This window comes from Agelaius phoeniceus, chromosome Z (assembly GCF_051311805.1).
Source record: "Agelaius phoeniceus isolate bAgePho1 chromosome Z, bAgePho1.hap1, whole genome shotgun sequence".
Taxonomy (NCBI): Eukaryota; Metazoa; Chordata; class Aves; order Passeriformes; family Icteridae; genus Agelaius; species Agelaius phoeniceus.
The window spans coordinates 95,711,602-95,732,868 of NC_135303.1; the positions used below are offsets into that span (position 1 = coordinate 95,711,602).

General features: G+C 50.1%; 2 long non-coding RNA genes across 2 annotated transcripts in view; both read left to right on the forward strand.

Moving 5' to 3' along the window:
- LOC143692015 (uncharacterized) overlaps positions 1–21,267 on the forward strand; it is a 142,817-nt gene that overhangs the window by 65,005 nt on the left and 56,545 nt on the right. The window lies entirely within an intron of this gene.
- LOC143692003 (uncharacterized) lies at positions 12,415–19,276 on the forward strand. The gene is made up of 3 exons (XR_013179849.1): positions 12,415–12,581; positions 17,150–17,707; positions 18,932–19,276. It is a non-coding gene; the product is annotated as an uncharacterized LOC143692003 (long non-coding RNA).

Below are 21,267 nucleotides of genomic sequence, written 5' to 3' on the forward strand. Positions count from 1 at the left end.
CCCTCAAACACCACCACAATCACCAGCTTGAGTTGGTCTAGGCAGCACTAAATAAAAAAAAAAAAACTTTAAAAATAGAAAAAAATATAAATTTAATCAAAAAAAAAATAAAAAAATAAAATAAATTCCTTATAAATAGAAAAATTAAAAATAAAAATTAAATAAAAAATATGACTAGAAAAATAAAATGTGTTTTAAAAATTGAAAAATAAAAATAAAATTAAAAAATAAAATTAAAGCCCTAAAAATAGAAAAATTTTTTAAAAATTAAATTAAAAACAAAATGCTTTAAAAATAGAAAAATTAAAAATTAAATAAAAAATAAAATTTAAAAAATAAAATAAAAAGCTTTAGAAATAGAAAAATTAAAAATAATAAGTAAATAAAAAATAGAATTAGAAAAATAAAAGCTTGAAAAATTAAAAATAAACATTAAGTAAAAAAAAATTTAAAAAAAAAAACAAAAATAGATTAAAAGCAAAATAAAAACCGTAAAGTGCGGTAAAGTACCATAAAAGTTCCATGAAGGGTAATGCCATAAAGCGCGACTGTCGCAAAACTGCCGTAAAGCGCGACTGTCGCAAAAGGTGACGTAAAGCGCGACTGTCGTAAAAGGTGCCGTAAAGCGCGACTGTCGTAAAGGGTGTCGTAAAGCGCGACTGTCGCAAAAGGTGTCGTAAAGCGCGACTGTCGCAAAACTGCCGTAAAGCGCGACTGTCGTAAAAGGTGTCGTAAAGCGCGACTGTCGCAAAACTGCCGTAAAGCGCGACTGTCGTAAAAGGTGCCGTAAAGCGCGACTGTCTCAAAAGGTGCCGTAAAGCGCGACTGTCGTAAAAGGTGTCGTAAAGCGCGACTGTCGCAAAACTGCCGTAAATCGCGACTGTCGTAAAAGGTGTCGTAAAGCGCGACTGTCGCAAAACTGCCGTAAAGCGCGACTGTCGTAAAAGGTGTCGTAAAGCGCGACTGTCGTAAAAGGTGCCGTAAAGCGCGACTGTCGTAAAAGGTACCGTAAAGCGCGACTGTCGGAAAAGGTGCCGTAAAGCGCGACTGTCGCAAAAGGTGCCGTAAAGCGCGACTGCCGCAAAAGGTGTCGTAAAGCGCGACTGTCGCAAAACTGCCGTAAATCGCGACTGTCGTAAAAGGTGTCGTAAAGCGCGACTGTCGCAAAACTGCCGTAAAGCGCGACTGTCGCAAAAGGTGTCGTAAAGCGCGACTGTCGTAAAAGGTACCGTAAAGCGCGACTGTCGGAAAAGGTGCCGTAAAGCGCGACTGTCGCAAAAGGTGCTGTAAAGCGCGACTGCCGCAAAAGGTGTCGTAAAGCGCGACTGTCGCAAAACTGCCGTAAATCGCGACTGTCGTAAAAGGTGTCGTAAAGCGCGACTGTCGCAAAACTGCCGTAAAGCGCGACTGTCGCAAAAGGTGTCGTAAAGCGCGACTGTCGCAAAACTGCCGTAAAGCGCGACTGTCGTAAAAGGTGTCGTAAAGCGCGACTGTCGCAAAACTGCCGTAAAGCGCGACTGTCGCAAAAGGTGTCGTAAAGCGCGACTGTCGTAAAAGGTACCGTAAAGCGCGACTGTCGGAAAAGGTGCCGTAAAGCGCGACTGTCGCAAAAGGTGCTGTAAAGCGCGACTGCCGCAAAAGGTGTCGTAAAGCGCGACTGTCGCAAAACTGCCGTAAATCGCGACTGTCGTAAAAGGTGTCGTAAAGCGCGACTGTCGCAAAACTGCCGTAAAGCGCGACTGTCGCAAAAGGTGTCGTAAAGCGCGACTGTCGCAAAACTGTCGTAAAGCGCGACTGTCGTAAAAGGTGCCGTAAAGCGCGACTGTCGCAAAAGGCGTCGTAAAGCGCGACTGTCGTAAAAGGTGCCGTAAAGCGCGACTGTCGCAAAAGGTGCCGTAAAGCGCGACTGTCGCAAAAGGTGTCGTAAAGCGCGACTGTCGTAAAAGGTGTCGTAAAGCGCGACTGTCGTAAAAGTGTCGTAAATCGCGACTGCCGTAAAATTGTGCCGTAAAGCGCGACTGCCGTAAAATTCTGCCGTACAGGCTGGCGGCGCCCTGGCCGACAAGGGGTGCCGTACAAGATGGCGAGGGCCGCCCGAGTGGGCGTGTCCTGGGCGGGGCGCCGTGTCGACGGGCTGACGTCATTAGGCGGCACTCTGCCTGCAGTGCGCCGATGCAGACGGCAGGGGGCGCTGTGCCTGTAGTGCGCCAAAGCAAACGGCAGGGGGCGCTCTGCCTGCAGTGCGCCGATGCAGACGGCAGGGGGCGCTGTGCCTGTAGTGCGCCAAAGCAAACGGCAGGGGGCGCTCTGCCTGCAGTGCGCCGATGCAGACGGCAGGGGGCGCTCTGCCTGCAGTGCGCCGATGCAGACGGCAGGGGGCGCTGTGCCTGTAGTGCGCCCATGCAGACGGCAGGGGGCGCTGTGCCTGCAGTGCGCCCATGCAGACGGCAGGGGGCGATGTATAAATAGAGTATAAAGTATAATCTATATAGAAGAAGAAATAAAAGCTCTATGTTACCTGCAGCTGTAGAAAATTTCAGGCTCCCATGGAGGAAATAGTTTTCCTAAAATCATTGCCGTTTTGGGGTTTTTTGCACTCCCCAGTCGGCTGAACGTTTCTACTGCTGCTTTTTTTTATTCTAAAGCTAGAATGGAAAGCCAAGATTAGAAATACAGCGAAAGAAAGAGAGAAAGAATTAAAGAGAGAGAGAGAGACAAAGAGACAGAGACAGAAAGAAAGAGAGAGAAAGAAATAAAGAGAGACAGAAAGAAAGAGAGAGACAGAAAGAGAGCGAAAGAAAGAGAGAGAGAGAGAGAAAGAAAGAGAGAAATAGAGACAGAAAGAAAGAAAGAAAGAGAGACAGAAAGAAAAGGAAAAAGGAAAGGAAGAGAAAGAAACAGAGAGAGAAAGAAATACAGAGAGACAGAAAGAGAGCGAGAGAAAGAAATAGAGAAAGAAATAGAGAGAGAAAGATAGAAAGAGAGAGACAGGAAGAGAAAGAGAGAAAGAAAGAAAGAAAGAAAGAGAGAGAGAGAGAAAGAAATAGAGAAAGACAGAAAGAAAGAAAGAGAGAGAGAGAGACAGGAAGAGAGCGAGAGAAAGAAAGAAAGAGAGAGAGAAAGAAATAGAGAAAGACAGACAAAGAAAGAAAGAGAGAGACAGGAAGAGAGCGAGAGAAAGAAAGAAAGAGAGAGAGAAAGAAATAGAGAAAGACAGAAAGAAAGAAAGAGAGAGACAGGAAGAGAGCGAGAGAAAGAAAGAAAGAGCGAGAGAAAGAAATAGAGAAAGACAGAAAGAAAGAAAGAAAGAAAGAAAGAGAGAGACAGGAAGAGAGCGAGAGAAAGAAAGAAAGAGAGAGAGAAAGAAATAGAGAAAGACAGACAGAAAGAAAGAAAGAAAGAAAGAAAGAAAGAAAGAAAGAAAGAAAGAAAGAAAGAAAGAAAGAGAAAGACAGAATGCAGACAGAGAGAAAGAAAGAGAGAGAGAGAAAGAAAGAGAGAAAGAAAGAAAGAAAGGGAGACAGAGAGAGGGAGACAGAAAGAGAGACAGAGAGAAAGAATGAAAGAGAGAGAGAGAAAGAATGAAAGAAAGACAGAGAGAGAGACAGAAAAAGAGACAGAGAGAAAGAAAGAAAGAGAGAGAGAGAAAGAGAGAAAGAAAGAAAGAAAGAGAGAAAGAAAGAAAGAAAGAAAGAGAGAGAAAGACAGAATGCAGACAGAGAGAAAGAAAGAAAGAGAGACAGAGAGAGACAGAGAGACAGAGAGAAAGAAAGAAAGAGAGAGAGAAGGAGAGAAGGAGAGAAGGAGAGAAAGAAAGAAAGAAAGAAAGAAAGAAAGAAAGAAAGAAAGAAAGAAAGAAAGAAAGAAAGAAAGAAAGAAAGAAAGAAAGAAAGAAAGAAAGAGAAAGACAGAATGTAGACAGAGAGAAAGAAAGAGAGAGAGAGAAAGAAAGAAAGAAAGAAAGAAAGAAAGAGAGACAGAGAGAGACAGAAAGAGAGACAGAGAGAAAGAAAGAAAGAAAGAGAGACAGAGAGAGAGAGACAGAGAGAAAGAGAGAAAGAGAGAAAGAGAGAAAGAAAGAAAGAGAGACAGAGAGAAAGAGAGAAAGAAAGAAAGAGAGACAGAGAGAGACAGAAAGAGAGACAGAGAGAAAGAAAGAAAGAAAGAGAGACAGAGAGAGAGAGACAGAGAGAAAGAGAGAAAGAGAGAAAGAAAGAAAGAGAGACAGAGAGAGAGAGACAGAGAGAAAGAAAGAAAGAAAGAGAGACAGAGAGAGAGACAGAGAGACAGATAGAAAGAAAGAAAGAGAGAGAGAGAAAGAGAGAAAGAAAGAAAGAGAGACAGAGAGAAAGAGAGAGAGAGAGAAAGAGAGAAAGAAAGAAAGAAAGAGAGACAGAGAGAGAGACAAAGAGAGACAGAGAGAAAGAGAGAGAGACAGAGAGAAAGAAAGAAAGAGAGAGAGAAAGAAATAGAGAAAGACAGACAGAAAGAAAGAAAGAGCGAAAGAAAGAAAAGGAAAAAGGAAAGGAAGAAAAAAAAAAAGGAGGAAGAGAAAGGAAGAAAAAAAATGAAAAAGGAAAAGGGTGAGAGTGAAAAAGAGAGAGGGAAAGTGGAAAAGGGGGTGAAAAACAGAGTGAAAAAAAGAAAAAAGAGTTGGAGTGGAAAAGAAAGGACATTCGGGAGGGGCGGTGCTGCCTAAGGTGCTTCCGCGCCCAGGAGCGAAGGAGCCGTTTGATCCCCTGGCGGGAGCGCAGCTCCCGGTGGCGGAGAACGGAGCGGTGGCTGTCAGTCCGAGACTCCAACTCCCGGCAGGCCCTGCGGCCGTAAAGCGCGGCGTCTGACGCAACGGCCGACGCGCCATATGAATGGCTGGCGGGCCGAGGCGGCCGCGCGCCGGGGGAGCGGGCTGGGCGCGGGGAGCTCCCGGCGCCTGTGCCGCGCGGGACGGAGCCGCGGCAGCGACGCTGGAGGGGCGAAGCCTCCGTCCGGCCGCCCGCACGGAGCCGAGCGGCGCGGAAGGGGCGTCCGCCCGGTGCCTCGGCCTCGCTCAGCGGTCCCGGTGGCGGGGGCTGAGCTCGGGCGGGGCGCGCTGCCGCCCGCCGATGGCGGAGCGCCAGGCGGTGCTTTGCTGCCGCGGGCCGGGAGCTGCAGGAGCCGCCCCGGGCGAGCGGCGCCGGGCGCTGCCGCGGTCACTGTGCGGCGGCTGCCCTCGGGCTGGCGGAGGCGCGGGAGCCGCCGAGCTGCAGCCGTCTCCCTCGGGCCGCTGCCGCTGCTGCGGGCGGGGGCGGACGAGCGGCTGCGGAGGCGGCTCCGCGGCGGGCTCAGCCTTGCGAGCAGAGAGCGCTCGACATCGCTGGCATGACACGGCTGCTGAGTGCCTCAGTGCTCGTGGCTCTTCCTTCCACGCAAACAGATGGAGCGGCATCGCTGAGCAGTAAAACACAGCGATGGCCCGGAGAATGGCGAGCGCAAGGAGCGCCGGGCAGGATCCTTCTGATGGCACAGGTGCGATCGGCAAACTCAGCCCCTTGTGCCCCTACCCTCCCGACCCCCAGGGGAAATGCTCTCCAGCCTCGAGCTGCTGAGAGACAAAACGTGTGATTTGACACTAGGGTCCGGAAAAGGTTTCCGTTTAGATTAGCAAATGCCTCCATTGTTCTCGGTTACATCCTAGGATCGGTTTTAGGCAGTGACTTTCTACCGCTTGTCGGATTTTCTTGTGCAATGGTAAGAAAATAGGCAGGTCTGATACTGGTTTCGCTTTTTTTCTACTTCATGTTCCATGAGCTGCTTTTATCCAAGCAATTGGTTTAAAGTTCTACTGTAGGCGTTTCTGGTTCACTTTTTTTTTTTTTTTTTCCCTCTAAATCGGCAGTAAATATAGCTGAGTAAAATTACCTTGGTTTTCTTCCTTCTTAAATGTTTTTATTGATAATCCTATTTGAATATGCAGAACACGTGGGTATGTCCTGTAATATATCCTAGCTTTTCTTGTTTACAGGGTACTCAGAAAATATTTTTCCCTTCGAGTCCCACTGAAACATTCTCCGTGCAATCTCCGTTAAGGTCTGTGTTTGCAAATAAGCCACCATCAGCTGAGACATTTGCCTGTGTACCTTTTCCTGTCATTCAGAGCTTGCGTTCTGTGGTTTTTATGATAAACCTATCAAACTTGCGAAACCGTTTTGCAAGTCTTAACCGTTGAAGGCAGCAAGAAGTGGTTTTAAAGGCTGTTCTTGAGCAGACAAAGGGAAAAAGTGTGAATTTGCTGCTGAACTTGTCCTTTTTCATTTGACTTGCCTTGAATTATTTAGGAAGAGAGAGCACTAGAAAAAAGAGAGAAATAGAATTGGTTCTTGAGCCCTCCTAAAATGCTCCCCGTGATTCCGTGTGGAGCCAAAGTGAAGGGTGATGGAACAGAGCCCCTGTGCTTTAGAAGGAAATCAATTTCAACCTGATCTCCACCCTGAGTCTCCCTAATTTCTGTTTTTAAAATGCAAACTCAGTTTAGGAAGTGTTGGGAGTTAGTATTTTGGGGAAGAAATGGCAGTTGCACAAACCGTTCCATTTCCCAGAGGCTCTGGGAAGGATTCATTTTGTAAGCGCTGTAACTGCCATCGGTTGGGGGTTCGGGGTTGGAATGTGCACTTGCCCTCCTATAAAGCACTCGTTCATTTGCATTTCAGTGCCAGGAGTCTGGAGAAACTGGAGAAGAGCCCAAGAGACATTTTTCATCCTGAGATACAAAAGGTAGGAAGTGACTTTTTTTGGTTTGGTTCTTTTTCTTTATGATTTCCTGGAAATAGAAGTAATTAAGTATAGATCCTACTGGTTTGTTTCTTCCAGTAGCTAATAAGAATAATAATAATAATAATCTAATACTACTTAAACTGTCTCTTTATCCATTGAGCTGGCCATTTCAAATCCAAACTTCTAAACACCAATAAAACCATCATCCTTGTAGAATCTTTAATAGGAGGGGGCTAAAGATGCTGTTTTTGTTGACAGGATGTATTGGTTCTTGAAGGGCAAGAGGTGAGTACAAGCCTAACTACTTCTTGCTCACAGACCCGTCCGGTGAATACGGCTTTGTATTTGGATGGGCTTTTGATGACTTCTAAATCAATTGCTCGTTACAGTAAAAAGAAGTCCTGTTTTTTTGAACCTGACAGCAAAAATAACTTGAAGCACCAACTAAATAATAATAGATCACCCATCTCAGTTAATGATTTTATGCTATACTATCAAAGTTTAAAGGTAAATTATTGTGTAGTAGGAGATGGTATAAAATGTATGTTCTAATGCGTAGGATGTAGGCAAAGATTAGAGGAAACAAATTTTTATGTCTTCTGTTTGACTGTTCACCAAATAATATTTGGTTTTATTTTCCAGGGATTGGTGAATTTTAAATTTGGAGTCCTCTATGCTAAGGATGGTCAGCTTACAGGTGATGAAATGTTCAGTCATGGTGAGGTTTTCACCTTCTCCTTAATTGTTTTGCTCATCTGAAAAAAAAAAAAAAAAAAAAGGTATGTTTATTATTTGTTACCCCGTTCTGTCCGTTTCCTCAGTATTTGCTGGAGCTCTGCTTACCCAAGCTTTGGGTAAAACAAGCTTTGGGTTCCTTCTGTCCCACTGGGTGTTGCCCAGTTTGGTTGCATCTGGTGAAATTCACCCTGAGCCCTTACAGAACCAGCTCAAACCAGGTGAGAGCCATTCGCAGCTCTCTCAGGACACCCGGAGGAGGATGGGTGACGTTTCTGAGCATCTGGCAAGTGTACTTCTATCAAAACTCGGCCTGTGCAATTTCTGGGGAAAACCCTTCTGTATCCTGAAGGGTTCCTCAAAGTCTGTTGAGGATCCAGTTAGCAGTTGCTCACCTGGATGGTTCCAGCTCCTCAAGCTAACACTGGTACTCTTGCCCTGTAGTTTAGATCTATTGTAGTTTTGTTATTTTGCAAGATTTTACGTCTTTGGACAGTAACGTGCATTTCACTCTTTGGAACCTCTCGGATCGTGCTTTGGTGCAGCACCACCTAATGGGACACTTGGCTGCTGTGCTGAAGGGCTTGGTTACTGGAATTGTAAATCCCGGAGAGTTTGTAAGTCTTCTGTCCCCAGGGAGGCGTCACGCTTTGTTCACCGTTGCTCTGTTTGTCGGGTGCTGCTTCTCGTCGGAAGTATTAACTTCAAACTGCCCTGTTCTTTTTTGAACTTTTTTTCCTGGTTCTCTCCGTAGGGCAGGGAAGGACTCTCGTATCCCGGTCGTCAGACTCAGCGCTGCCCGAGAAGATACAGAGACTGTAAAAATCATAAGGAGCAACTAGGACTGCAGAGGAAACAAACTGGAGAGAACAAAAGGTGATATTGTTCTCCTTCCCCTGGATTAGAAACATCCACTGCGCTTTGATGCCGGTGGCTGCCAGGGGCTCGTTAGGTCTCTTGAGGCAGGTGTAGGTGTTCACTTGTAGGTTCTATTTTTTGGCAAAGGACCACGAGAGAAGTTTATTTATAGATCCAAATAAACATTCATCTTATCTGAACATAACCTGTCATCCCCTTTCTGACATTAAGGACTCCTGTATAAATACTTGGGGGGGTTTTCTTTGTCATTTCTGAATGGTTCCATTTTGCCGGCTACTTGAACAAATCTGAGGGGGTTTAATTGCAGACTGCTTCCTTGAAATTCTGTTGGTCTCTGCTTGGAACCCTTCTTGTACTGCTTAATGAAAGACTTCTGATGGTGTTTTCTTGCCTGTTTGTGGTTAAGGTCGTGCTCTGATGCATTTACAGAAGCCATGGCAGGAGAGAGTCAGCTGCTGGAGAAGAGGAGACAGTATTATCCCTGTGCAGCACAGAACTGTGCTGCTGCTGTGTCATCAGCTGTGTCTGCACTGAAAGTAGCCACCTTCACTTGTAGGTAGCTCCTTGGTGCTTTAGGACACGCTGAGGGATTTATTCCTTTTGGGATCCACGATGAGAATTCCCAAGAGAGGTAGTAGTAATAAGGTCTGAGATTGGAAAAAAGCCTGTGTCCTTGGAATGTTGTTGTTGTCGTCAAAAGTTAATTTTTCCTTCTTTCTTAGCCGGTAGTCAGCTTTTTGCTTTATTTTTTGTGGTATCAGTATTTGATTGTTTAAAAAATTGCTTCAAAAGAACTGCAGTGGCTGGCCACCAGGACCTTGTTCCGATTTGCCTATTTGCTTGTAGCTAAAATGTTTCCATATTGTTTATCATTCTATTGAAGAAACTGCTGCCCAGGCAACTAAGAACTGAACATCTATCTGTCTAGGACACGGGGAGAGGATTTAGGTCATGTCTTTGTTTCCAGAAAAAAGTTCCAGTGTAGTTTCTAACTAGAGGAAAAGGGGGGGGGTGAAGACTCGGGGCTCTGATGCCACTGGGGGCACCCCGAGGTGCCCAGGAGAGGGAGCCCCACTGCGGTGCAGGAGCAGGTATGTTATCACGTACTAGAGAGCAAATTATAAATAGAAATATGAAAATTATAAATATAAAAATATTTTTTAGATCGTTAAAGAAAGCGGTTTTTTTAACTTGTCAATAGGCAGGGTTTTGATGATAAAAATGATAAATACAAAGAATATGAAGGTAGAAATCTAAGTCTAGAAAGATATCATAAGTACATACAGATAAAGTTTAAAACTAGAAGAAAAAATCAGTTGCAGCAGTAGATACGATACATAATATAGATAATACTTTAAATACATGTCTAGAATTTTATAGATATTATAGATCATTATTAATAGATTGCATCAAAAGAAACGATAAATATAAATGTGAGTATAACTATACAAAGTATAAAAATATTTCGATACCGTTTAAAAGAAGGTGTTTTCTTGTATTTATTTGAGATGGGGTTAGAGATGGGGTTTTTGTTTGGATTAATAGAAGTATTCTAGAAATAGAAATCTAACTGTAGAGAGATCCAATCGATAGAGGAGGATATTTCTAAAACCACAACCGAACGCCGCCGCCTTCGGGGGAATCGCACGAGCTCGGCCGAAGCAAGGCGAGAGCAGCCGACCCTGAGGGCCTCGAGCGAACCGAGGCGAGGCTTCCGAGGCTGCCTGAAGCGAAGCGAGCCGAGCTCAGGCGAAGCGAGCCTGCTGCTCTCGTGCGCGCTGCTTAGCGCCAGTGCGCTCCCAGCCTAATGAGCTCCTGCCCGAGCCCGCGCTCCCGGTCGTGTCCGCGCCGTGGCCGGGCCGCCCGCGGGACGCGGCAGCGAGAGAGCCCCGAGCCGGGCGAGCTGAACGGGAGGCGGCGGCGCTTGCCCGCCCGCCGTCGGGGAGCCGAGGCGAGGCGAGCGGAGCCGAGGCGCGCCGAAGGCACAGAGCGGCTGGGAGTTGGGCCGAAGCGAGGCGAGCTCGGCCGAAGAGGCGAATGCAGGCGCCAAGAGCCGAGTGGAGGCGCCAAGAGCCGACTGGAGCCGAGCGTCTCCGGAGCGAGCCGAGCTCCGCCGAGCGCCGCAGCATCCCGGGCAGGGCGAGGCGCCGGGCCGGGCTCGGGGTGCAGCCGGGGCTCTGGGAGGCTTCCCCGCCTGTCCCTCTCTCTAGCCCTCCTTCCTTCTCCCCGTCTTCGCCTTCTCTCGCTCCCTTTCCCCCATTCCCTCTCCCCCCGCAAAGCCGGCTCCTTCCTGTCCTGTCCCTAGCCCGCTACTCCCTTCTGTTCCCCCTGTCTCCTTCCTGTGCCCAGCCTCCGTGTACCCTCGTCCCGGGCTTTCCCTTCCCGTGCCGCTTTCCTGCACAGCCCGAGCTCCCTCGCCGCCCTTTGTCGTGCCCTGCTCTCGCTCCTCTCTTCCCGTGCCCCCTTTCCTTCTTTGCCCCGCAGCCGCGGGGCTCGGGCTGCCGGAGAATAAAGCCCCGAGGGCCGGAGCCCGGCGCCCCTGGGCCCTTGCGGGAGTCCCCGCGCGGGGCCGGAGGCTCTCGGCGGATCCCCCCGTGCCGCTCAAGCAGCGCGGCCGACAGCGCCGGAGCTGCGGCTTTGCCGGCATCGCGCTGAGAGCGGCCCCCGCTCCGTGCCGGGCCGTCGCCGCCGTCTGTGCCGCTCCCTCTCTCGCTGCCCCTGGCCCGTGACAGCGAGGCTGGGCAGGAACCTCAAGCCTTCTGGGGGCTGCCCCCCCTTTCTTGTTGCAGCAGAATCCCTTGCTGGGGCCATGCACGTGTGGGAAGGGCTTGGGGGAAGCGCTGCGCTGCTGTCCGGGGCAGTCGGATTCGTTCGGAGCCTTCTTTGGGGGTCAGGGAAAGGCGGGGTGAAGACTCGGGGCTCTGATGCCGTTGGGGGCAGCCCAAGGTGCCCAGGAGAGGGAGCCCCACGGCGGTGCAGGAGCAGGTGGGGGGCGGGCGAGGGGCGGGGGTCACGCTGGGTGCCGTCCCCCAGAGGGACCCAAAGCTGCCACCAAATGCACAGGGAGGGGTGAGTGGGTGTAGGATGCTAAAACCTGGCAAGGCATTCGGTTTTCTAGGTATTGCTAAAGAATAGGAATTGGTCTCTAAACTCAGCTGGGGAGAAACCCTCTCTATGCACTCATTTGTTTACAGGAATGTAGAAGGTTCCGACTGGAGATGCGTAGTAGTTCTGAAGATACTGCCGTGAGGTTTTGATCTAGGAACGGACCGAGCTGTGCCCTGGAACCCTCAGAACAGCTGCAGGGGCTGAAGGCGATAGAAAGGGCTCTCTGGCACCTTTTGCCTCCGTTCTCTGCCAGCGCCCAAAGCGTGTCGCAGTCCCGGAAGAGGCGCTTGTCATCCCGAGAGCCAAAAGGAAGACGTGTCAAATCCCAGCTCTGCCTTGTGTTTCGTGTGGGTTTTTTACTTCGTATTGATGTCATTCCAGAGAGCAAGGAAAGAAGAAATGGGACCGGCTCCCACTATTACTGTGTGAAGGCTTTCTTGAAAGGCTGCTGTATTTCTATTGTCCTTTTCCACTCCAAGCTTGACTTTTGCCCTCGTTTTTCGAGCTCTGCTGCATTGGGTGTCCCAAGGAGGGCGGGGTTCCTCAGCAGGGCTCTTAGGAGGCGGCGCTGATTCTGCTTTTTCTGCAGGCGTCTCAAAGCGTGCTACCAGAATGACAGTTTTGTGCACTGGAAAGCTTTCCCTCAGTGCCATCAGCGCACGTCCGTGTCTGAATTGTGGAAGCAGACGGACTAAGAAAAGCCAGCACCCGGAGCAGATTTCTGTTGGCTCTGTGTCTGTGAGAAGCGGGCTGTGTGCTGGACGGGGAGAGGCGCTGTTGGAGAGTGGCATCAGCGCCAGGTGTGAGCTGTGAGGATGATGGGGGGCTCGGAGCAGCGCCAGGTGTGAGCTGTGAGGATGATGAGGGGCCGGCTCCTGCCGGCGGGGCGAGGCTGTTTTAGGGGGAGGCTTCGCCTCAGCTGCCTTTTGCATGGAGCTGCTGAGTAGAGGGGTTCGTGGGGGGGCTCCCGGGGCTGTCTCATGGAAGGACTGCGAGAGCTTCTGGCAGCGTCTGGGCGAACACCTGGATACGCGCTTGGATCCGCGGAGCATCGCTTCAAGGAGGTGCCGAGGGACGAATCTTTGTGCCGGGAAGCAGCAGCCGAACGGGTGAGCGCGTGTGGATTTGGAGCGGGGACTTTGGTCCTTTCCCTTTTCAATTGGATCTTGGCAGTCCCCCCTCCCCGCTTCCCCAGGAACAAAAAGGGAGCTTGTGAAGACAAAAGAAATGAAGGAGAGGCGCTACTCTCCTAATATTGTCTGTGTTTGAACTGGGGGGGATCCGCTTTCGCTTGCGGTTCCAAGGATGTCGGTTGAAGGAAAAGCTGCCTTTTCCCGGCTGTTAGGGGTATCCCAGGGGTGACAGGGAATCCCTGCGTTCCATTTGAACGGGAATGGGCAAAGTATTGTTGTTATCGGATGGCTTTGATTTGAAGGTAGCCAGCCCATTTTCATCATCCTAAGGTTTAAATGGAGGGGACAGCGCTGGTGTCCCTCCTTTGCAAGGGTTTGAATGGAGGTCAAAATCCCCCTTTGCACATGGCTTGCAGGATTTCATTGGAGGAAAGCCCCTTCTTTTCTGCTCTCCCAGGGGGTGAACTTGAAGGGGAGAAGCCATTTCTTTGCCCTTGTTGAAGCGAGGTGAGCGCCGCCCGCGGCGTCAGTTTCGGGGTTGAGTTGCGGGAAGCCGCAGCTCTGGCGGCGTTTGCAGGGCTGCAGTCGGGCTGTGCCGCTGCATTTGAGGGCGCTTCTTGTGGCCGCGGCCCGGGCCGGAGCGTTGCCGCTCGGGAGCGCTGCCGGCCCGGGCCGGGCGGGTGCCGAGGCGCACGGGGGAATTTGGCGCGGCAGCGGCGGAGCCGCTTTGCCGGTGCGAGGCGCCGTGCGGAGCCGAGGGCAGCTGGCGCCGGGCCGGCCAAGGGCGGCAGAGGCGGCGCGGGCGCTGCTGCGCCGGCCCGGCCGGTGCCGGCCGCTCTGTCCGCTCCGGGCGCGGGGCTCGGGCGCCGCCGGGGCCCCCCGGGCAGGGGGAGCGGGCGGGGGTGGGGGGGTCTCCGGGGCGGCGCCGCCCCTGCGCGCCGGAGCAGCCGCCGGAGGAGCCGCTTTGCCGCCGGGAGCCGCGCTCCGTCCGGGGCCGGCAGCGCGGGGTTGGGCTGCCGCAAGTTCTTGGGTGTCGTGGTTCGGAGGTGGCTTTGTAGGGATCCATCGCACGGGTTTGTTCTGGTCGCAGCGGGTATGCGCTAAGGGCTATGGCGTTCTTCCTGACCGGTACGGTTCTCGGTTCTTCGGGTGGTGACGATCAAGGTTTGGTTTGAATCGAGTTCTGTAGTCGGATATTTTTTTTGCCGGGCTATTCTGTTTTTAAAGGCGTGCAATGGTTTCTACGGGTCGTTGCGTGAAGCAGCGGCTCGGATTTTAATTCTGTCGCCGTGGCTTTTATTAGCGTGGGCGTGTAGCGTTTGTTTCGGTGGGTTCGAGGTGGCGTCGTGTCGTTAATAGCAGCGGGGTTTTTAAAATCTCTCTAATTGCGTTTGTGTTTCTCGTCTTCCAGGGCTTTTATTTCTTTGGTTTGTTTGATTGTAGTGTATGTTTTATTGTTACGGATCATTTGGGAGATCTTGTGAATGGTTACGTTTCTCTTTCGGCTTTGTGTTTATTTCTGGGTGGTATTTTTATTTTGATCGAATGAGGCTCTATGCGTTTATTCTTCAGTTGGGAATAATTTTTTTGACGTAAATTAAAGTTGATTTGGTTTGGGTGACTTTTGTTTTACAAATTATTTTCTTTTTTTTTTTTTTCTTTTTTCTTTTTTTTTCGTTTCTTGTTGTCCTTTGACGTATTTGGTGGTTATTGATCAGTTTTATTTTTGGGAACGTGGGTGTTTATATGGTGGGACTTTTTAAGTAGTTTTTTTATTTGGGTAGGTATTTTCTTATATTTTACTGGCTGAGGTTTTTTTTTTTTTTTTTTCTATTTCGTTCATTAGTTCGCTTTCTAAAGTTCTTTTGACAGAGTATTGCTTATTCTTTGAGTTAGTGTAGATGGAGATTTTTGGTTAGTTTTTAAACTAACGTTCAGGGTCAGTGGCACTGATTGGAGTTGAGTGAGTTGGTTTGGGTTCTTTTAGAGGTTTTTGTGATTTGCTGCGTGGGTTTCTCCAGGGTTTTCTTTTCGTTTGGTTCCATTTTTCTGATGTGATGAGAACTGTTAGTGGAAAGAGTGTTGTGTGTTTTTTTCGCTGGCAGTTGTTTGGCTGGTGGAGGTATCTTGATGGTTTTGGAAGACATTGGTGGGAATTCGATGCTGTTTGTTTTGTCATTGCATTTAGGAATTGGATTTTAAATGTAAAATTCTAAGGATAGCTATCTTTAAACAAGACAAGTAGGTGTGTAGAAATGGGAATAAACTTTTATTTTGATCTATTCGATCTCTATTTAAAATTTAACAGTTAACATAAGTCATGGTGTATTCCAATAAGATATTGTAGTTTTTAATAGAGTATTGTGTATGTTGATAGATATATCAATAGAGATGATAAATATAAACACAACTCAAACGAAATTTTAAATGTAGAAATGTGTTTCGAATCTTTGCAGATATATATATAAAATTATTAAAGGATTGTAAATATAAAGTGACATAAATCCATACAACACGTAATACAAGTGATACTGTATGTATCTTATGATGATATATTATAGCAAGTAGCTATAAAATAGCTCTAAATATAGTCCATCACTATGATATAATATCTAAAACATTATAGGTATGGTAAATATAAATACAACAATATTATTAAAAGTAGTTTAAAAGAAAGGATGGTTTTGTTTTTTGTTTGGCAAAAGCAGGGGTTTTATTATAAAAACTACAAATACAAATAATAGAAAGGTAGAAATCTAATTGTAAAAATATCTCATGAATACATCAAGATGGATATAAAAATTGAAAATATTAGAAAAAAGAAGTTGTAGCAGTAGATATGGTACATAATAAAAATAATAATTTATCTATATGATGTGAATGATATATATGTGATATGTAATTATGAATAGAATGCATCAGTATAAACGGTGACTATAAAAGTGAATATAATTATGCAAGCTCTAACTATAACACTATTTCAATATAGTTTAAAAGAAGGGTTTTTTGGTATTTGTTTGGTTAGAGATGGGATTATTTTTGGAATAATAAAAGTATGATGGAAATGTAAATCGAAGTATAGAAATTTACAATCAATATATACTGATATGGATAAAACCACAAAATATGAATAAATACAGATAATAGGAATAGACATAATAGATTGTATAAATGACGTAACACATCACTGTCCGGTCTAAATATGTGTGTGAATAGAACTAGGAAAACTAGAACTATAAAATTTATTTAAAGAAGGTTTGAAAGAAAGGGGGCTTATTTGGTTCTTGTTGGGTAAGAGGCAGGTTTTTGGCATTTATTTTTAGAGGAGTTTTTGGGGGGGATGGCCCCTGTTCTTTTTTGCCGCCTTGGCCGCCCGCAGCCCCGCGGCGCGCGGCGCCCCCGGCTGGGGTGGGTGGCAGTGCTGCCGCCTTGTGGGCAGAGCGCGGTACTGCAGCCCGCCGCCGCCAGGCAGCCCTCTTGGGCGTGGCGCGTGGCGGAGTTTGTTTGACCGTCTCAAAATGGCGGCCAAAAGGGCGGGCAACCGGAGGCCCGCGGTGTGTGTATCAGGACTGCCTGCACGGAACACCGGCGCGGTCCCGGCGGGATATTCTCTTGCGTTTCAGGTGTACCCGGCGCGGGCTGTAGGGTCAGCGGCGCTGCGGGCGGGCGTATTTTGGCGGGTTTCTGACCGGCATCTGAGTAACCGCCTCTCTCGGCTGGGGGGGGAAGGGGGGGAGACCTTTCTCGGCCGCCATCATGGGAGCGGCGCGTCGCCAATGTCGAGGAGTTTGTTTGACCTTCTCAAAATGGCGGCCAAAAGCGCGGGAAAATCGCGGACCCGGGAGTCTGCCGCCCTGTGGCCAGAGCGCGGTACTGCAGCCCCCCGAGCCAGCGCCCTGCCCCTCGCCGCTGGCTGCCGGGGGCGGGGCAAGGACGCGGCTGCCGAGCGAGGCAAGGGCGAGGGGCGGGAGCGAGGGGCGGGCGGGAGCGAGGGGCGGGCGGGGCGGGCTCGGTAAATGGCCGGGAGGGGTGAAAGACGTTCAGGAGTGCAAAAGGGACACGATGGCTGAGAAGAATGGCCGGGGGGGGGGGCGGCCCGGCGGGGCCGCTTTCGGCGGGCGGCGGAGGCGCGGTCGCAGCGCTCCGCGGGCCGGGGGCAGCGAGCGGGGGCGGGCGAACGCCGTCGGAACGGGGCTGCACCCCCCCCCCCGAGCCCGCGCACGCGCCTCTCCAGGCGGCGGAAGCGACGGCGGGGCGGAAAATCCCGGCGGGGCGGCGGCGCTGCCCGCCCTTTCTGCCGCCAGCTTTGCAAGGTAAGACCGCCCGCCCCGCCCCGTCCCGCCGCCCTCCGGTGTCTGTAAACTTCTCTCTGGCTTCGCAGGTCCGTGCTGGAGAGTGGGAGAAAGGTCCCTGCTGCTTGCCGTGTCCTCGGTGGGCAGAGAGCTCTGACCTTGCCTTGGATGGGCTGCTGAGGATTGGATCCATGGGGATGTGCTTGGATGCATTTAGTGACCTTTACAGATTTCTTTCCCCGCTTTTTTCAGTTCCCAGAATCACGGAAGAATTCAGGTTGCAAGGGGCTCTAAAGATCACCTCATTCCAAGGCTGCTGCCGCCGTGGGCAGGGACGTGCTTCCATCGAGCAGCTTGCTCAGAGCCTCATCGCAGAGCACCGAGGGGCCTTGAGCACTTGCAGCGATGGGGCAGCCCCAGGACCTCTGAGCAACCTGTGCCCTGTGCCAGCCAGGTGCCAGAGGAGGAAGGAAGCCCTTCCCACCTGGAGCAGAGGCTGCGTAGCCTTGTGTCACCGAGCGTGTGAGACAGAAAGGCCCTTCCTTTCTGGAGGGGTAACAACACTCAAAGCTCTTTCTCGGGACAAGCAGAGCAATGGAAGGCCAAAGGAGCCTTCAGTTCTTCCAGCAGCTTTGGGAACAACTTGAAGGAGGAAAAGCAGAGCCAATCTCTGAGAAGGGACGTGCGAGCTCTGGCGAGGACGGCTGCTCCCCCTGGCCTTGGTGTGGGACCTCCTGAGCTGCCATTCCTGTGGTGGGAGTGTTTCTCCTCTCCTCCAGCCAAGCCAGAGACCGCCTAGGGAAGGAGCAGGTAAGGTTGAAGCACTGAGATCTCCCAGGTAAGAAGTGACACGGCAAGAGGAAATGGCCTCAACTTGCAGCAGGGAGGGCTTAGATTGGATTGGAGGGAAAATTTCTTCACTGAAAGGGTGGTCAGGCATAGGAGCAGGCTGCCCAGGGAAGTCCCCATGCCTGGAGACATGTCAAGGATGTCAAGATGTGGTGTTTAGAGACCTGATTTGGGGGGCAGCAGCTGGGCTGGATGTCCTTAGAAGGCTTTTCCAACCGCAAGGATCCTATGGTTCTGGAAAGCCTTGACCCCTCTGGCTCTAGCACAGCACCTGGATGCTGACAAAATGAGGCTGGTCCTAGAGCCTGGAGGTCCCTGTGCCACAGGGAGAGGACAAGCCGGTGTCACCTGCAGGGAGGGTCTCGTCCCCAGAGAGCAGCCAGTGACTGCGTCCCTGCCCGGGGCTCTGGGTGCACCCTTGGGGGGGGGACTCACCTGCCCTCCTTGCTGCTCTCATCCTTATCCCATATGGATTTAGCAGCAATCTTCTGTCTTTTCTTTCAAACTGTCCTTGGGAGAGTTCCAAGAGAGGGTCATTAGTTATTTCAAAGCCTACATCTTTTACCTATTGGCACTGAAGAGAAAAGACACAAACCTGCTTTGCATCCTTCTGCCTGGAAGTCCTTGTGACACAGGGAAGGGAGGAAGGGGCTGGCCGGGGTCAGCCTCTGCTGAGCCTCAGCTCTGGCTGCTCCTGCTCACAGGGTAAAGCCAAAAGCTGTCGTGATCAAAAACGCAGGCCACCCTTCTGACCTGAGTCACAGGGGCCGTTTCTTCTGAATGAATCAAGGTGGGAAATCATTCTTGGAGCTTCAGAAGAAAAAAAAACCCAAAACCGTAGGTACATTTGTAAGAGTGTGTATGTACGTCCATTTCCTTGCAGGCAGCAGGGTGAGAAAGGGTGTTTATTTGAGGGCCCCCCCACACAGGGCTTTTCAGAAGCACAGCAGAGGCATTCCCATGTCTTCCTCACACAAGGTCCACTGCACTCACAGGAATGCCATTGAACTTTGCTTTTCTCTAACCCAGGTGTCACTCATAATAATGCCCACAGCCTTGGAATCAGGATGAAGGTGGAGCCTGAAGGAGCCAGGCACACTCAGGAGAGGGCCAGTAGCTGACTTGCTGGGATTTGGCCCACATAACTCTGAACTCATACTTTGGTTTTGGTTTTCTTTATTGTAGCTGACCGAGAGGCTAACAGGTGATCGCAGGGCCCTCCGAGGCAGACTCATTTCAGGTGCAACGTGGATTCACATCGCCGGTCATCCAAAAGATAAGTCTGGGTCACGGCCTGGAGAAGGGAGAGCAGCGGGTTGGGAGTTCCTGGGACAGATTGAAAAATTAGCAGAGGGAAAAGCAATCTTGTCCTAGGGGCCTCTTAGGACAGCTAAAGGGAGAGACTCCACATTTGATGGCAGCGTGCAGGCGGGCAGGGCAGAGCAGTTCCGGTCCACGTCGTGTTGTCGGGTGTACCGTGTTACCTACTGTGTCTTTGGGGTCCCTTTTGCCTTTTCCCCTCGAGGCCCTCACCACAAGCATCATGTGTTGTGTTTAACGTCCCCCCGTTGGTCACGTTCTGTGTCACGGGTGTCTGCACATGTTTGTGCCGGAGCTGCTCTGCCCTGCCGCAGAGGCTGCTGCAACAGGACAAGGCTCAGGGACACGCAGTTTGTGGGGTGTGGCCGGACTCTAGATGATATTCCTAGATAGACAGAAGATGTTTGGAGCTGTGAAGATATCCTGCAGCCCTTTGACGTTTGTCCTCGCTTTCTTTCAGACGCAGAAGGATAAAATCCAGGGCAAAATCCATCCACCCATCCCGAGTGAGGAGGTTCCCCCGAGCAGGTCAGTCACTGTTTGTCTCTGCAGGGAGAGTGTCAAGTGTGACTCTGTTACAGCTCTGTTCTTTTTCTTTTTAGGAAGTAAAGCTGGACATCAGCAGGCAAGGTGAGGTGGGCAAGGTGAGCATTGAGTAGCGTACAGGAGCAGTTGTTATTGCTCCAGTCTCACTTTGCGGTGCAGCTCTAAGCATCCGTTCCTGTTTCTGCGCTTCAGGCAATCCACTCGGAGTAGGCCAAGCCCCAGTCACCAACCGGCCGACGCGCCGGGTTTGCCGCTCTCCCGAGCCCTGGGGAAGAATCCCGGGACTCGGCGATGAAGCCTCTGCCTTTTCTGTTTAAAGGTGTCACCAGGGTAGCCTTCAGCAATGGCCGAGGAGTTGCGGTGAGTCAGGGAGGTAGGGAGGAGGAGCGAGGCTCCGCTCAGGTTTCAGCAGCGCCACATCCCCTCGTCTCCTCTTAGCCCAGGCGTGCCCCACGACGATGGCGTCAGCCTCCGAGTGCGGCTGAAGCGTGCGGCCCCAGGAGCCGGGCATTCTTGGGAAAAGAGTGAGTGGCAGAATTGTTGGGTTTTGGCCAATGTGCTGCTGAGGTTATGCATTGATATTTTGTTTTCTTTATTGGAGCAGACGAAGAAACAACAGGAAGTTGTTGAACAACAGTGCCAGCAGGACCTTCCCAGATGTCGAGGCAGCCTTCCTTTGCACCTGACACAGACCGGCATCCCCAGATGTCTGAGAGATAAGTAGAGGGTTACGACCCGCAGAGGGGATGAAAGCAGGGTGCTGGTTTGGGAAATACTGGGATGGGTTTTTGAGTCCACTTTGGAGGTGGGGGGGTGTCCATGAAGTGGCCCCTTAGGCCCCATAAAAGCAAAGTCTCACTTTTGATCCCAGTGCTGAGGTGTGCAGGGCAGAGCGGTCCCAGTGTGTATCATGTCCCTTGTCTATTGTGCATTATCTGTTGTTTGGGTATCTCATGTCTCTTACCTTAGGCCTTTGAGGGGCCTGTCAGAAACCTTGGCATTGTTCTTATCCTCTGTGATCTCTGCATTTCTTGGCCCGGCATCCATGCCCTACAAGCTTTGCCTGGGGAGCTCAGACATGTATCAGAATTGCATCTCTCTTTGGAAGCATCCGGTCAGATGTCTTTTCAGGTCTTGTTCTGAGCTGTACGGACAGCTATGCCCTGCCAGGATCCATTATGGCAGATTAGAGCTTGAAACAATGTGAGGACAGGTAGAGGCTTCTGACTGTAGGATTCTCGGGCATCCATCTCTTCAGTTTATGGAATAAATCATTCAGTTAGCATCTTGTTCCTTCAGTGTTTTCTGAGCCACGTCAGCTTGCCATCAGTCTCACCTCGGTCGTCTCATTTGGCATGCTCTCGGTGCTCGCAGTTATCCCTTTTGCCAAGAGATTTCTGTCTGTGTTGTGTCTCCATTGTTTGTGGTGTCCTGTCTGTCCCGTGTCACGGGTGTCAGCACACACATTTGTGCTGGAGCTGCTCTGCCCTCCTGCGTAGCCTGGTGCAGTAGGAGAAGTCCCTGGGAGTTTGTAATGTGGGGTGTAGTTGGACTCTAGATGGGATTTGTAGATGGACACAAGATGTCTGGAGCTCCTAAGTTGTCTCTGTTTCTCTGCGAGCCTCTCAGGGACCCTGGGCCAGTCCCGAGTCGGC